This window comes from Octopus sinensis, linkage group LG4 (genome assembly GCF_006345805.1).
Source record: "Octopus sinensis linkage group LG4, ASM634580v1, whole genome shotgun sequence".
Lineage (NCBI taxonomy): Eukaryota > Metazoa > Mollusca > Cephalopoda > Octopoda > Octopodidae > Octopus > Octopus sinensis.
Window position 1 is genome coordinate 87,628,240 of NC_043000.1, and position 17,898 is coordinate 87,646,137.

At 34.3% G+C, this 17,898-nt stretch overlaps 1 protein-coding gene across 4 annotated transcripts in view; it reads left to right on the plus strand.

The window, feature by feature from the left end:
* Positions 1-15,927, plus strand: part of LOC115210951 (nociceptin receptor-like) — a 178,982-nt gene extending 163,055 nt beyond the window's left edge. For 3 of the 4 annotated variants that reach the window (XM_036502235.1, XM_036502236.1, XM_036502234.1), the window contains 2 exons: positions 12,622-12,808; positions 15,460-15,927. The gene's annotated coding sequence lies outside the window, so the exon portion shown is untranslated. The remainder of the gene's footprint in view (positions 1-12,621; positions 12,809-15,459) is intronic. The other variant, XM_036502237.1, reaches the window with a different exon arrangement.
* Positions 15,928-17,898: the final 1,971 nt, after the last annotated feature.

Below are 17,898 nucleotides of genomic sequence, written 5' to 3' on the forward strand. Positions count from 1 at the left end.
CAAAAAGCATTGTTATTGTTTATTTATTTATTTATTTGCCACAAGGAGATCAGATTATTCAGAATAACTCTGCTAAGAAAATCTGAAATCAAAACAGTAAAAATTCGTTAACAGAGATGGATAACTTTTCTTTTCGACAATGCTAGACCAAATGCTTCTCAATTCACACTTCGAAAAATAACGGAAGTAGGTTATGAAAATTTGCCGCACCCAAATTTTTCATCTGACATTTTTCGAATCCACGAATCAGAAACCACTCCATCAGAAAAAAAAAAAAAATAAATAAAATAAAATAAAAATAAAAACGTATTATGAAACATTTGAGCAGAAAACTATGAAATGCTAAGAATCTTTAAAGACAGGAATATCTAATTTAAAAGAATGAGACAAGAAGTACCGAAAACAAGAACGAAATTCATTAAAAAGAAAAGTGCAATCTCTACTAAGACCATATTTTCTTTCTTGTTTACCAACAAGTGCGTGCACACTATCTCATTTCCCCATACACACACACCTAAATACATTAATGAACGCTTGTCATCACAAACAGAAAAGAACAGACACGTACACATTCACGTACACACTCACATACATACAATAACATGTCATGCATGGCAGCACTAAGCGACTTGAAATAAACAAAAGCTCAAAAACATGAGGTATTCATACGAGAAGGTCGCAGATGTACAATGAAAATGTTCTTGAGATGAAAACTTAGTAAGAATAAAACATAAAGAAAACGTGAAGTATCAGTGCGTGCGTGCGTATTGTTTTCAATGTGGTAATATTTCAATGTGGTAATATTTCAAAGTTTCACAAACGTATCACTTTCAGAACACAGATCGCATGCATAAAAATGTATGAAATATTTTGACATCCCGTTAGCAAAATATAATTGAACATAATGGAACATATTTTGAGTAAGAAAAGAATAAAGAGATACTCTCAGGCTATAAAAATAGACATTATAAAATGTATCAATTGCATTGGGTGTAAATCAGTTATACGTGAGAGGGAAAGGTGAAGGAGATATAACGACGGACTGGTAAAAGAGGAAAGATAAGGGGGAAAGAAACATTAGATATGTGTAAGGGACGAGAATTCCCGAATGTAGTAGAATACAGAATTTCAGTGGAGAACAAGTGTTAAGGAGGAAAGGTGAAGGCGTAAAGAGGAGAATTCAAAGACTTAATTCGGTTAGGGCACAATGTGGAAAAGCTTTGTAATATAGATACCAGCAGGGAATAATTATAGCTGAGAAACTATTAAGGTGAAGGCGTACAATCTCATTAATATCACGAGGGATTTACAACAGCATGAATCAGGTGGTCATCACCTTCCAATAAACAATATTCCAGAATTGATTATGTACCAGGAAATGTCGTGGGGCATATCCTAAACTCTGAGGTAGTAGATGTGTGTTACTAGGTACGTAGATCGTTTTATGAGTTATTATTCGCCAAAGAACTAAGATGTGCAAAGAAATCGGTGCTTAGAGACAGTCGTAGATTTAATGGGGAGTGGGCGTGTGTTGTGGTAATTATGCATTTATACATTATATTTCAGCGTATACAATGGCCACTAGAGAGAAATTAATATGTATTCTAAAGTTACACTTCTTATCTCGATCTACGCGCGGTCCACTCATTGTCACGTCTAAATCGATATAGATAATACTATTATTATTCCTATGAAAAATACTATCAGTGCCACCGTTATCATTATTAGTTGATACTGAAGCTGCTAGAGTAGCTATCAATGTTATCGCTGTGTTAATTACTATGATCAAAGCAGTTGTGGCACAAGCCGCTACAACTATTACTATAATTCTTAGCATAATTATTAACGCTGCTTACCAGATTATCCGTATTACTCTGGGTGAGAATTAGAAAAGTAATATTAGTCGGGATCAATTGACCGTGTTTTGTAACTTTGGCCTCGATAGATAACGTCAGTGTGATGGCTGATTGATGCTTAATTATGATTATTTTTAATATAATCATTAATATTAGTGTTATGAGTATCTATATTAAATTTGTCATTCACAATTTTCTCACTAAGTGTGCACTTTCTCTTATTACTCTCATACTCGCTACGGTCAATATAAGTAAAATTACCAATAAGTATTGGTGTTGTTAATGTTATTAGTATACTTTATCTTCATTATATATGCATTTTCATTTTCTTTCTGTGACTGTTGTTGTTATTAAGCTAGTAGTATAGATGTTTACAGGTGTAGTAATGTTGCTATGAGGGGTCAAAGCCTAGTTTTGGGAATGTCGGTGGTTTTCTCCGAGAAGTAAGGAGGACTTGGTAAGGGAAATGTCCTCATTAGCAGAGAGATTTGAAATCCTAATGGAAGTATTTTTATGATACTATTTAAAATAGATAGAGGGTGAATGGATTTCACGTTAATATATCATAAAGATTCGTTAGGTTTACGTTAGTGGTAGAATATACCAGATTTTAAGTATAGAATGCCAAGTAGTTGGCTACTTTCTCTTTCTCTCTCACTCTCACCTTATCTTATGATACAAATAATTTAAATAACATCTTGTGCGTGTGTCTCCATTTTCCATTTCTCTGATGTTCTCCAGAAACGTCTTACTTCTCTTCAGAATTATCACTCATGCAAGTGTCGTTACTAATTTCTTAGGCGCTTATGTGACATTTGGCTACCCTGGTAACTATTTCTGTGAACCTTTCCTTACAAATTAAACATATATATATATACATACATATATATATAATCCAAACAAGAAAGCACAAAAAAACACAACAACGCGAGGACGTGCAACAAATATAGTATTATTGTATATATATACATCACGTGACCGCACAGACAATCAGATACTGTTACACATCGCTGGTCACAATGCGCGTTTGCATCGGTTTAGCTTTCGAATGATACCATCCCGCTGGGTAGGCGAGCAGGCAAACATTTTCCCCAATCGAAAGGGGAAATGGAGCAACATGAAATGAAGTATTTTGCTCAAAAACATGCTAAAGACCACCATGGAGGTAACTTGGGTCAACTTGACATCCGCATCTTATCCAAGCACCCAAAAGACCCAACACCGACAAATACGAGAGTACGTCCTTATAAATGAAACCTCCCCAATACTAAATAGGAAATATACATAGTAGATACCATACCTTCATACCCACAGTTTACACAGGTAGAGTAGAATAGTTAGTGGACTGTTAAGTAGATAAATGCATGTATGTGTGTGTGTATACACATTTTTGTATGTAAGCGTATGGATATGAAAATAAATAGATCAACATACAGACGGATAGGTACATAGGTTACAAGAACAGACAAGCACACATACGCAAATGGAGACTGAAACACATGACCATATATATATACACACTTTACTCGACACAGACACATATTGAGACACGAATCCACACATATAAAGTTGCACATCCATACATACAAACATGGTACATAGTTGCATAACACACACACACACACAGACATGCACACACAAGGAGACATGATCACACACACATACGTAGAAAATACACAAACACAGACATGCAAGCACATAATACGCAGTATACATACATAGAGATGCACACACATACATACACATATACATATGCATACACACACATATATACATACATACACATGCAAACACACATATATACATACGTACATGCATGTATAGGCACACACACACACACTGACCCACACACATGCGCACAAACAAACAAAAGGGAACGCAGTGTAAATAACGGACAGAGTCAAGAATGATGAAAAGGTTGCAAGACGCAACGAAAATTTTAGGAAAATATAAATAAGAAATAAGTGGAAATTTTACCGGTGAGTGTGTTAAATTATAAGGCACAAAAAGAAAATGACTCTCCCCAGAAACAACAGAATAAATTTAGTTACCTATATGATACGTTTAGCATATTTTTCCGTACGTATAAAACGTTATTTCTTTTTATGTTATTTATTTATTGTAAATATAATTTAGTAGTATTAGTGTATAATTTACTATATTATTATATGTCATATTAATATATTTGAATAATTTTAAACCTAGATATTTCCTAATACATAAATGATTATATATAATTTTATTAAGACCTATTAGTTATTATAATATAAATTAATTTAATATTATATGTATATTTTACGTAATAATTATTTGGAAATTAATTTATTGTAAATAGTCATTTAGAGTTCTTTTGTTATTCTATTTTTCTTTTATTCATGGAGCTTAAATATTTTTCGTCATTTTCATTAATAAATATTTTTCGTCATTTTCATTGATAATTTTATTCTATTTTTTTACACAACGTCTTCACGAGTTTAATTTCTTATAAACGCTAAGACCTACATTTTTTCGTTTAAAATTCAGTTATATTATTTTCATCGACAAGCTAAGTAACGTTTTTTATTTAACAATATTATTTAAATTTTGAATTGTATTAAGTTTGATTATTATTATTATTATGATTATTATTGTTGTTTAAATATTAATTTATACATAATTTCTTGATAATTATTAGTTACGATATGTATATCTATTTATTTACTATGTCTTATGATTATTATTAACTTTATAATATGATTTAACGAATTACATATAATTTAATTTCAGAATTAGTTTTGTAAGACAATATATTATCTAATAGTTAGGTGGTATTTTTTATTACGTAGTATTACATTTAAGTAAATTAGTTTAATATTGATTGATATTTTGGCCAACTATATAATTGCGTAAAATATTAAATCTATATATACTATATATATTAATAATATAGTTAGTTTATCTAATTGGTGTGTATATAGTTAAACCATTTCCTATTATTAATTCTAATATTTATAGCTTGTACTAACATTATGCATATTACTTAACATTAAGAACTTTAATATAAATAACTTAATGAGTATAATATTTTATTTAGATGTTTGTTAAATAAATAAATTAATCAATAATTAAATTTAATGTATATAGATTAAATTATAGTATTTAGTTTTCACTTAATGTATATTTTGTATTATATATATATATATATATATATATATATATATATATATATATATATATATATATATACACATATATTTGTTTTAAATATTTTAATTAATTGTATCTTATTTTTCTAATTCTATTTTTTAATTTAAGCAAGAATATATTTGTTAAGATATTTCGTATTTTACAAGATCATTTACGTATATTTATCAATTTATCTAATTAAATATTTTATTGTTTTTATCTTTAACCTGAAGAGTGGCTATATTTATATTAAACTGATTTTACAATTATTATTACTATTATCATTTCTTAAATATAGCCACGAATCACGTGTCGTTATTTTACCAAATATATACGTTTTATTTACAATTTTGCACATTACATAATCATTGTTATATGTTTTATCTTATAATTAATCTTTCTATAATATGTAATTTGTCTAAATGGTATGATTTAATTTTTCATTATTGAATTGATAAAATGTGTTTTTTTCTAATTTATATATATGAAAGAATACACATATATACACTTAAATACCGCAAATATGCCGCATGTTTTCTATACATGGCGCATTCAGCTTGAATATTTCATATAGGTGTTGGTCATAATCTTATAGAACACTTTTGATGAATAAACATCTTGATTAGACGAATTAAGATGTGTTTTGTGAAACTGATGCGTGGTTAATAACCATTATGCAAAATAATGCAAATTGATCACAAAAGAATTAGTATATATATATATATATATATATATATAGGCATAATTAAATCTCAGAATGAGATTGAAACAGTAATCGCTCGATAATGTAAAGTATAGAAGCCATCTTATCATGGCTAACCACATTGGGGAGGGGGTGTTACTGTAGCTTTATAGCCCCAAGAGATCTCCGTCTCAAGCTGGCTTTAGACACAATATCTGTGTCCTTGGAGTATTTGCAAAGGGAGGCCATCCCTTCCTCGCAAGCCTGAGTGATACGCTCGAACTAGTTTCGGGATTGTTGTCCCTCGTCAACGGGCGGTAACCACCAGGTAGCGATGAAAGAGAGTGGGGTAGAAGTGGGGTATGGGAGGACGAGAATGGGGTAGAAGTGGGGTATGTGGGAGTGGGTGCAAGGGATGGGACGGTTAGAGGTAGGGTGGTGGGGTGGCAGGTGATGGGAAATGGTTGACGGGAGACGGCAGAGAGGGTGTGGGGGTAGAGAGCAGATGTACGGTCCACGGAACGTGCTCTGGCAAGGGAGGTCTGGATAGTAGTGAGGGGATATCCACGTAGGATGAAGTGGCGAGCCATGAGTTGAAACTGAGTCTCAAAGTCATGGTCGTCACTGCAGAGCGTACGTAGACGGAGGAATTGGGAATAGGGGATGGAGAGCTTGGTGTGTTTAGAGTGTGAGTAGGAGAAGTTTAGGTATGAGTGTGAGTCTGTGTATTTGTAGTAGATGGAGGTGGTAAGAGTGAAGTGATGAATGCTGACCGAAATATCAAGAAATGAGACAGAAGTGTCAGAGAGAGTGCAGGAGAAGTGAAGGGCAGGATGGAAAAATTTGACAAAAGGAGTCTAGATGTTTGCAGGAGAGGGAGGTCACATCAATACATTCATCAATATAACGGCCGCATAGTTCGGGAGTAGGACCAGTGAAACTTGAGAATATTTGGGCCTCAACGCAGCCAACGAACAGGTTCGCATATTTGGGGCCTATTCTCGTACCCATGGCCACTCCCGAGACTTGCTGGTAAAACTTGCCAGCGAAGGAGAAGCAGTTGAGTGAGAGGACAAGTTCGGCCAGATACATACATACATACATACATACATACATACATACATACATACATACATATATATACATATATATATATAATTATATATATTTACATGACATATATACATACATACATATATACATATATATTTACACGTATATACGAGGGGTGTATGAAAAGTCTTGAGCCTCAAAAACACAAAACATGTTACAAGACCTCTGATGAAGGTACAAGACTTCAAGGCTCAAAACATTTCTTACGCCCCTCGTACATATATATATATATATATATATATATTTACACGTATGTATTTATATGTACATATATTATATATATACACACGCACGCACCCACCCACATACACACACATATATATATATACATATGTATGTATGTATGTATGTATGTATGTATGTATGTATGTATGTATATGTGTGTTTATGTGTGAGTATGTTTTAAAATGTATTGAACACAATCGAAAATTTGCCTTGTTGAACATTTGATGAAGATAACCAAGCTTGTATATATGTACAAATATTATATTATAAACTACGCATATTATATTATGAATATATATTTTTGACATATCGCGCTTAGGCAATATTAATATTACTGTATCTACTCAGTGTTTCCAATGCAAGGCATAATCCAATTTATTTATTAACGTTTACGATAAACAGAAAAATTACTCCTTTGATACAAACAAAAAAAAAGAGACAGAAAGGAAAAAAATATGTTCATAAGGCTTGATTATGTAGAACAGATAAAGTTGACTCCAGCCAGAAGCAGTTTAATGAATTATAAATTTAATTCATCACCTGGCCACCTGTCTAAGAGTAGGCACTGCTCTTAGCTCTCTTTAATTCGTTTACTATTTCGATCTTTGAACTGAAAGCGTGTTTCAAGTAATATATATTGTTTTTTCCTATATTTAACTTATAATTATATTTTCTTTGTTTATTCTGTTCTTTCTCAATCAGCTTTCACTGAAAGTTATCTACCTTCTGTTTTGCTCACATACTAATGTGATAATTGTTAATCCCGCCCTGTCTCTCTTCCCCCACCTCTTTCTGTCTCTCTATATCCCTCTCTGTAACTTTCTCTCTCTCACTCACTTTCTTTATCTTTATCTTTTTCTATCGTCAATCTTTCGACAATCCTCTTATCGTTCTCCAGTCTCGTTTTCAGTCGAGTGTAGAATAAATAAGAGAGAAGAAACCAGAATATATGTCACTGGAAATAGATCATATCCTTACTATTTCAAATAAACTATTTTGTAATGGATTGACACTGCAAATTGATGAAGGGAACAACGAAATATCAGTTCTTTCACGCTAGTAGTATAAATTCTTCTTAGAGGGAGTCTATAATGATAATTTACTTTCTTCCAATCTTTTTTCATTATACGAAGCAAATTCTTATTCTACGACAAATTCCACTAATAAAATGTATTGGTCTAAAGAAAAGGTACGAAATTGATCGGCACAAAATCGCTTGTCAACACACTCCCGAACATCACTATTCCACCTCCATTTCCACCTTTATTCCATCTCCACTATCTTTTATCATTTCAGTAGCTGTTGTAGTACCCTCTGTTCTCCAGAGCTTGCTGGTCTTGTTTTACATAAACTAATAAACTTCCAGTTCATATACTTCTGAACCTCACGTTATTAGTATTTTAGATCCACTCCAGGCTTGGCACCGGCTACTATATCCAGTCCAATCGCTCAGAAGCGTTGGTCCATAGGAATCTTCTCTCTGTCTATGATTCTCTTGCATTTGTGGGCTGTAACTATTAAGAGGTAATATTAACTTCGTCGGAGCTGTGAAGACAATTGCTCAGCACCTTTTTGTTGATCAAACGTAAGAAGAAAAAAACGAGAAGGAAAAAATGTGTTGCAGCTGAATATGTTGTTTGGTTGTATGTCTCAATGTGTCTCCATTTTCCATTACCCCTTCCTGTCCATCTGCCTGTCACTGGAACGGAAGTAGTGGGATGACAGGTTCAAGTGCGATTTGTTTTTATATACTTAGTGCGTAGGAAGGGAAGGACGCATGACGTCCTAAACTGGTAACGTAATGCTTGTAATATTCCGCTTATACCTTTTCATGTCAACACCTGCAGGAAAGACTTAAGCAGGGAAGAAATTCCAGGAAGACGATGTCCTAGGAAGAAATAATTGGAGATAATATTTAGTAAAGGGCTGAAGAGGGCAGTTGTAAGCACCAAATCTGATGAAATGTAGAGAGACAAGTGTTTCACAGTTGTCTGAATAGAAGAAGTACGATACCAGTCAGTTCCGAGGAGCAGAAGCCCTTTCATAGCGATATCAATAGTAAACGGTCTTGCACACATTTTCAGACTGACTTTAATGGAATTAGCAATACTTATGATGCTGATTGGTTTATGTTCTTTGTCAGAGACATTTTTGTTTGATGTTTTCTACTGTTTAGCCTTCTCTTTTTTAAAAGATCACGTAACACATTACTTAGTTTTCCCATTTTGTACCACTAACATGAAGTCCTTAACTTCTACGCTAATTTTAAACAACGCCTGAGAAATCCAAAAAGTTTTATGGAGTCATAGTACCAGAATCTTTGTTGCAGAAGCTTCAATTCGTTCTAGCCTAGATGACACATAATCTGTTACACGCAACATTCATTTCATTATTCATTCGGTTCTGATCGTGCCTTCAGGCGACAGCAAGATAATTCCACCTTCTAACTCTGAAAGTGTCCTTGACAGCTTGTTCCATTGTTAACCCTCTACTTTTAAGATCTTATGTTATTATTCTCCGTCACGTTTCCTTTGATCGGCAACACCCATTTCTTATTCCTCTATTAAGAGTCATGTCCTATTTATAATTCCTTTCTACGGGGCCTCAATTCGACAAGTGGTGACATAGTGAGTATAGTCCAATCTTTCTGTCAATAGCCACTCATCTAGATATCAACAACAAGGACTCTCAGTTACACAAGTTAAAAACTCTCCCTTTCTCATTTCTCCAAATACATCTGTTCAGTCTATCTCTTCAAACACCAAAAACACTTCGACCGTATCCTGTCCTGCATTAAGGAGATATATCTCAATTAAACCCTCTTCGAAGTCGTAACTCCTTTTGGTTCTCAAACTCATTCCATATTGATGGTTCTGGTCCAGAAAAAAGAATCTTTTGTATCCTTGATTCTCTCTTACATGACCTAATTTCATCCCTAACGCGCATCACTAGCTCACTAGTGCTTTATTGTCGATCCATTGAAAGTAATTAAACCATTGAGGCGTGTGAATGAAATCCTCCTTTCAGTTATGTCCTTCTACATCCCAAACCGAAGAACTCAATGATCCAAGTTTCTTAAGTGACTCATTGTTGCACTCCAACATTTTACGTAAAATTTCAAGGCATACAACGCCTTTTCCTTAACCTTTCAATCCTGGACGGTGTTTATTTCGAATATCTCAAATATAATGAAAATAACCATTAACAATGACCTTCTATAACATCTTGAGTTTCTGTCCTCAATGATCACCAGTATGTCTTTCATAATGTTAGATCTAAGAGAGACTTACTATTTTGTGGGCTGTTACCTTTTAGAAACGTAGGAAAATCAATACTGTTTCCCTCGACAGCAGACACACTTCTGACAAGGACCTGCATGCGAATCTCCTGTTAAAATTTAAAACTTAGTCCGTCTCCCATCTTTCTTGGAATGGCAGCTTTCGATTGGATCGCAACAACGTGATACGTCCTTCTGAAGCTCTGTCTGTCTCACACCTATACTTATCAACTCTGGCGTATCCCAGGATTCAGTCCTGATCTCATCCACAATCTATCTTACCTACATCAATGTTACTTTTGCGGTCGCGTTCGACGACTCCACCCCAAAACTAATACAAAAAATTCTGCTCTTCATTCCTCGGAGACAGTTTGTCTCGTACAACTTCCACTCAGGCACCTTCAAGTCATTCTCCTTCTTCTTTCATCATCCATGTTTGCTGAACTCCCAAACCCTGGCTAACACTTACTCTCCCTCCTACCTCCCTCAAAACGTTGACCTTCTGGAATTCCTTGCTGCTAATATCGTTCCTGCAATCATAACCGTGCAACAATTTAAGCGGAATGTTAACAGTATTAAGTCTGACAGATCTTGAAATACCAGAGAAAGCCGAAGATACTGCTCCTTTCTACAAACCTACAAATTAAAAAAAAAATTAATGTAAATATAACAAAACAGATAGAAGGCTGTTGAATCAAGTTCATTGTTTAGTTTTGTCAAATTGCTTTCATTTCTATGAATTGATAACGTGAGCACCAATTGATAACATAAGTACCTGATTAAATTTCCACCGATTGTATTCCTTCAGTCTAAATATTTGGGTTTGCTTCTATATCAGAAACCATATTATAATTTGCTATTTAATACAGTTTGGTTATGCTAGTCAAAAAGAAACCAATCCTATTAAATGTTTACAACAATCTATTTAAACAGAAATATTTCTAAGACATCATCAAAAGATCAGATTTATATTTCTTAAACGCAAAGAGATCTTTTCCTTTTGAAGCTTTCAATCCAGTTTTATTTATAGTTTAACAACGATTTTTCAAACAAACTCTCATCAATAAAGTGAACTATGCAGACAGTATATCATACGCTCACAATAACGTGCAAATAACATGAATATTGCAAGTTTGGTTGTGTGATTTACATGGGTATGCTACAAATATATGATTCCAGATTACATCAGATTGCATCTCTCCTGGGCAGGTATTTTTTTACTACAGTCTTCGGTTAATAAATGCTTTGTTATTTGAACTTGGGTAGTTGATCAATTATGGTATCTATATCTTGTATTCAACTTCGCTTTTCATTTGCTTCAGACTTTCTATTTAAATAATGGTTTCAAATTTTGGCACAAGACCAGCAAATTCGGGTGCGGGGTTAAATCGATTACATCGACATTAGTGTTTAAAGGGTACTTATTTTATCTATTCCAAAAGGATGACATGCAACGTCGACCTTGGTGGAATTTGAACTCAGAACGTAAAGACGGACGAATTTCCTCTAAGCATGCAAACGATTCTGCCAGCTCGCCTCCTTGACTTTCTACTTAATAATAGCTTAGGTAAACGTTGGTTAGCTGGTTGGTTGGTTGGTTGGTTGGTTTCTTTAGTCATGTTTTACATCGTATAGGGAGAGGTACAGAAAGACTTCAAAAGAGAGACATAGAGAGAATTAACACAGGAGGTTCAGGGGGAGTGTCAACTTTCTGGCAAATACAATTTTTTTTTAAATGGAATTTTGCAGAGATAAGTTTTCAATTGAGTAGGTTACGACTATGTTGATAAAATCTTAAAAAATAACAACGTATGTTTATTGCAAATATGCATATGAGAAATTTGTTATATCTAATTATATTTTAAGGTAATAAATATTTTTCGTTTGAAAAATTAATATTTGTATATAATTACTAAGAAATTTTATAAAAGTTAAATTATAATTCTTGTATGAATGCCATATTTTCTAATATTCTCCGCAGTGACAAAGTCAATAAAATAATGAATATACCCTTTACCTATAAACATGTCCTTGTGTTTAAACAGAAGTAATTAATAGTATTTTGTGTTTAGTATATTATTTAGCTTCGAGCTTCTATATTTTGAATATTAATAGTATCGATGTTAACTTCATCGTTCTCGCAGCTCGCTTCCAACGACTTTACCATATTTCAATATAGCCTGACCTTGTATTTAGTACAAAAATCAATACTACTTTCAGTGAAATAGAAACAAAATGAATCAAAAATCGATAAAAAAATATTTCTTAATGATTTTCTTTTAATGAAATTTTTCTTCTTTTAGCATTTATGATGATTCTTCCTTTACGTGAATGCTACAAAGTCACAAGGAGAGATCGTATGCTTAAGAAAGATACCTCAGTGAAGTATTGCTCAATAGCAATGCTTCAACAATTACCAAGATTCAAAGCGTTTACCAAGCAGAAAAAAAGGATTCAGCGTGAAAATTCAAAATTCAATAGAAAAACACGGTAAATATGATATTTTTGATTGATTTATGTCTTCCACTTCTAAAAGAAAGTAAACCTTACATGTCAAAAATCTCGCCTCGAATAGAAATTATATGCTATGACGATTTATAATGTTTTCTAATCATTTATAATGTTGTGTGAATTTAGTATTCGAATTTTCTTTATCTCTAGTGTTTGATATATGAATTATTCATTTGCTGAAAAGTATGAGCGATACATATATACTTCGGCATCCTCAGTATCGATATCATGGATATTTGACATGGTTCACTGCCAAAAGCTATTAGGAGCAGTCAAACAATATCTGTTGACAGTGCACGATTAATCTTTCTGCTAGCTGATGTAAAACTGCACGCACAAAGGTGAAATTCTTACCCAGCATTGTTTCGGTGTTTTAGAACACCAAATGGAATGTCAATAAAGCAACTTGATCGAGGCGAACCAAAAACGGTTTGTCTTGTTGTCTGACACTCTATCGCGTCGCACAACTGGGACTGCCAAGAAATCAAAATGAATGTGCAAACCAAAGTTTGTAATTAAGCACGTTTTTTCATAAATAAATAAATGAATAAATAAATAAATTCACTTGTCAGATCATTTAAAATTTTGATTTAACAATTCGTACTAATCGAATTGGATTAAGAAAAATGTTTTCGTGTTAACAAACGAAAAATTGAAATAGGTCATCGGATCTTGAAAAAATAATAGAAATGAATATTTAAAAATTTGTCTTAAGGTAAATTAACTTTAGAGAGCAATTAAGATATTCTCCTCTTTACTTTATTTGAGATAATTATTTTTCAGATTTCCCGAGAGATTTTTTTTCTAAAACAAAAACGAAAAACATTGATCCATCCCATTTTTTTTATTAATTCATTCTTTGACTTGACAAAAAATATTACCTCCACTATTATCATGATGCAAATGAGTGAAAGTACAATTAATAAGGCTCTTTGCTGATAATTAGTTGAACAGTCCTGCGGTGAAATGTTCTTTCTTCTTTTTGGTTTTCTTACTTCAAGCAAATCCTATTAATTTTTTTCTCGGTATTCAAAATAATAAAAGAAACTAGAGAAAATAAAAAAGAAAGCTTTCTATTCTTACGCAAACTATTCATTTATTGGTGGAAAATGATCTGGGGCGGAAAAAAGGTTACCGAAAAGGCATTTTTGATGCGTTCTTGAAAGAAGTATTAAACTTTAAAATAGCTGAGAAATCTCTTAGCTAATAAACGACATCTTCGTTTATCAATTCCTAATAAGTATGACTTACCATAATAAAGTATTTACTTGTTATGCTTAATTTAGCTGCTTGAGAGAAAGCAGGCAATTAATCAATTAATGTCTAATTTATGATTAACTCCTTCTCAGACTAATTATTTCCCTTAAAGCTTTTTATTTTTAATCAATTTCTTTTTTACTTAAAATAAAAAGTTTTTGTTTATTATTGCTGAAAAATGTTTTCTATTCAATATTTTATGATTTGCTCAGAAATACATGATGCACAGTATAAACTCATTCTGGCCATCATGCGTATCTCATTTTATTTTAAACACGCGTTTTATAATTATAATCATAAGGTTCCAGAAAAGAATTTTAGTGATTATTAATTGAAGAACTAAATTTAAGTTACCTTTTACTTGTTTAAGTCATTTGACTGCGGCCATGCTGAAGCACCACCTTGAAAGGTTTTAGTCGAACAAATCGAACAAACGCCGGTACTTATACAATTGCCTTTTTTTGTGGAACTGCTAAGTTACGGGGGCATAATCACACCAACACCGGTTGTAAAGCGGTGGTGGGGACAAACAGACGCAAAGACATATACATACGTACATACATACACACGCTCGCACACACACACACACACACACACACACACGTATATATAAAGTAATGGTTATTGCCACTTAAATATGGCTGTTCCGTAGGAACCGACGTTATTACCATTTTAACGCCAGGGAGACATCTCCAGATGGTTATTCGATGCAACCTGTACCCGATATATATTGCAATCAAAGGAGTGAAGCCCTACCATATTCCAGCCACGAGACCACCAGACCGTACGGTTTCGAGCTCTTTGTACTCATCCTCGGTAGTAGAAAATTTTTATAAGAGATGAAAGCAGCAACTATACTGAGAAGTAATGGTTATCACCACTTAAACATAGATGTTCCGTAGGAAGTGATGCTACTACCATTTTAACTACAGGAGGACGCCTCCACCAGCTGCTTATTTCATGCAATCTGCACCATGGAGTTAAAATTGTAGTAACGTCGGTTCCTATGGAACAACCATGTTTAAGTGGCGATAACCATTACTTTGCGCTTCTTTCAGTTTCCGGCTACCAAATTCACTCACATGGCCCGAGGCTATACAAAAAAACACTCACTAAGGTATCACACAGTGGGACTGAACCCGGAATCATATGGTTGGGAAAGCTTCTTATCACACAGCTACGCCTGCGCCTGCGTTATATAGATTCGAAAAAGGAAAATCAATTTGTATGGAAATTTAGGGCCTATACATGCTTTAAGGCAGGTATGGAGGTGTTGGCTATTCCCGGAGTTTTCTGTAACTTTGGGTTTGTATTTCAGTTGTCTGGAACTACCTAGATTTTGTTTTGCTCATATAACTTTCTTTTCTTTTCAGATGTCAAAGACAATTCATATCTCTTCCATTTCGAATTATTCTAGATGCTGGAAAGAACTAGACGAGAAGAAAGAAAGAAAGAAAGAAAGAAAGAAAGAAAGAAAGAAACAATTCAGACCTCAATGCATAACAAGAAAATTATTATGAAAGTCGATATCGGGAAGATAAGCATCTAGACTAAAAGTGTGATTTCATGATAGCGATACGAAAATAGGGCCAGGTATGTTGTTAAGCGAGGAGACTTTTATAAGTACATGGAATTGCCATTTTTTCTGAAAGGCAACGTTTTTTTTATGCTGACAACACAAAAATCCATTACACAGAAAAAATTGCTTTTACTATTTTTATTCTCTTGGTTGTATCATGTAAACATGAGCCGGTTACTACATGAATCAGGTACCACGTTATCTATAATAAAGCAAAAATCCTTAATGATTAAAGACAAAATAATATCAAAACATTTCCTTATCTGATTCTTTATTATTATTATTATTATTATTATTATTATTATTATTGTTGTTGTTGTTGTTGTTGCTGTTGTTGTTGTTGTTTCATCTTTTACTTGTTTCAGTCATTAGACTGCGACCATGCTGTTGCATCGTCTTGAAGAATTTTAGTCGAAAAAATGCGGCCCCAGTACTTAATATTTTTTAGGCCTGCTACTTATTATATCGTTTTCGTCGAGCCGCTGTCTTACGGGGACGTAAACACACTAGCACCGGTTGTCAAGTAATGCTAGACAAACACCACACACACACACACACACACACACACACACTAACAGTTTCTTAAGTTTTTATCTATCAAATCCACTCAAGGGTTTGGTCATCCCGAAGCAATAGTAGGTGCCATGCATTGGGGCTGAACTCGGAACCATGTAATTGAGAAGCAAACTTCTTCCTACACAGCCTTGTTTGCCCCTTGGTGATGTTGATGTTGCTGCTGTTGTTATTATTATCAAAAGTTGCAAGCTGGCAGGGTCTTTAGCACACCGAACAAATTAGAGGCATTTTATCCATCTTTACGTTTAGAGTTCAAAATCTGCCGAGGTCGATTTCGCCTTTGATACTTTCAAGATCGATGAAACAAGTATTAGTTGAACACTGAGGTCAATATAATCGACTTACTCTTTCCCACAATATTTTTAGCCTTGTGTCTATAGTAGAAAGGATTATTAATTGGGCGGAGGCACAATACTTAGCGGCACGTCTTACAGAGAAAAGGAAAAGGCTTTCAATAAAAGCATAGTAAAAGTACCGGAGGACCTGAAATTGGTAACGTTGCTATTAGATAGATGTCGGAAAATGAATTTCCCGCATGGTGTTGAGCATCCTAGCATTACAGTCTCGGATAGGCTACTTCAAGGTTTACTCAAGGACCCTCACTCAGAGAAGGGTCTTTGAGACAGTCGATTGCCTACTGAAATCCCATTAGGACATGTGGCACTCTTTTATTCGCACCTTCCCTCCTACTAACATAGCCACTTTAAGAGTGAGTTGCATAAATGCACGGGGCCTGGGATCACCGTGTTATCAGTGGTGCCTGCTCAATTGCCTCAGCTCACTAGCTGTGAAAGTGATAGCCATCAGCGGGACATACGTGATATTTTTGAGGATTTTGAGATCTATGCATCTCTGAACCGACCTGGAATGGGAAACGGAAAAGCAGCGTTGTTTTCAAAAGTTCTGGGTCCAGGGATACAGTTGATTTTCGTGGATCTGAACGTTAAGTTGATGGTCCTGGATGTGAACAATAAATAAAAGTTGCCTTCAGATTAGAGCGGGGCAACCAGATTTTTTCAGACGTCTGAAGGTTTTTCTCATAATTTCCTAATCTTTAGTGTTAGCGGAAGGTTGGAACGCCATCTTGGATGTACATTTGGATTGTGTGAGGCTAGATAATGGGAGAGGGAAGAGCAAAAACATCGCAAACTTGCTCAGACGTTTCCAACTGTCAGAAAGATACCGACTAAATTTCGTGAACGCTTGCGTGCACATGGACATGAGCAAATAACATTGAGTTTTCAGATTGTATCAAGACAAAAGTTGTTGGCTGGGTGATAGAGATACTGTAGATTGTGCACTGTTCAAACTGATCAGTTACATAAGCCACAAAATTGTGATTTCTGCAGTCGACCTAGACAAGCTTCTTAGGCAGGGACTCCGTTACTGAAAGCCGGACGCGTTACTCCTAGCCGGCAAGCTTCAAGAGACCAGATTAGCGAATTAGTAAGGCAGGCGTTGACGGTGTCAGTCGTCAATAACTGATTGTGGTTAATCCTGATTAGATTAAAGGGGCTGAAAGAAATATTGATAAGGAATTCTAGATTAGAGAGAGAAAGCATTCTGACTGTCGTGCTGCGGCGAGGTAGGCCCTTCATCAGTTGATCAACCAAAATCATGGAGGTTGTGTTGTCAGAGCTAGGGTGTGTTCTATAAG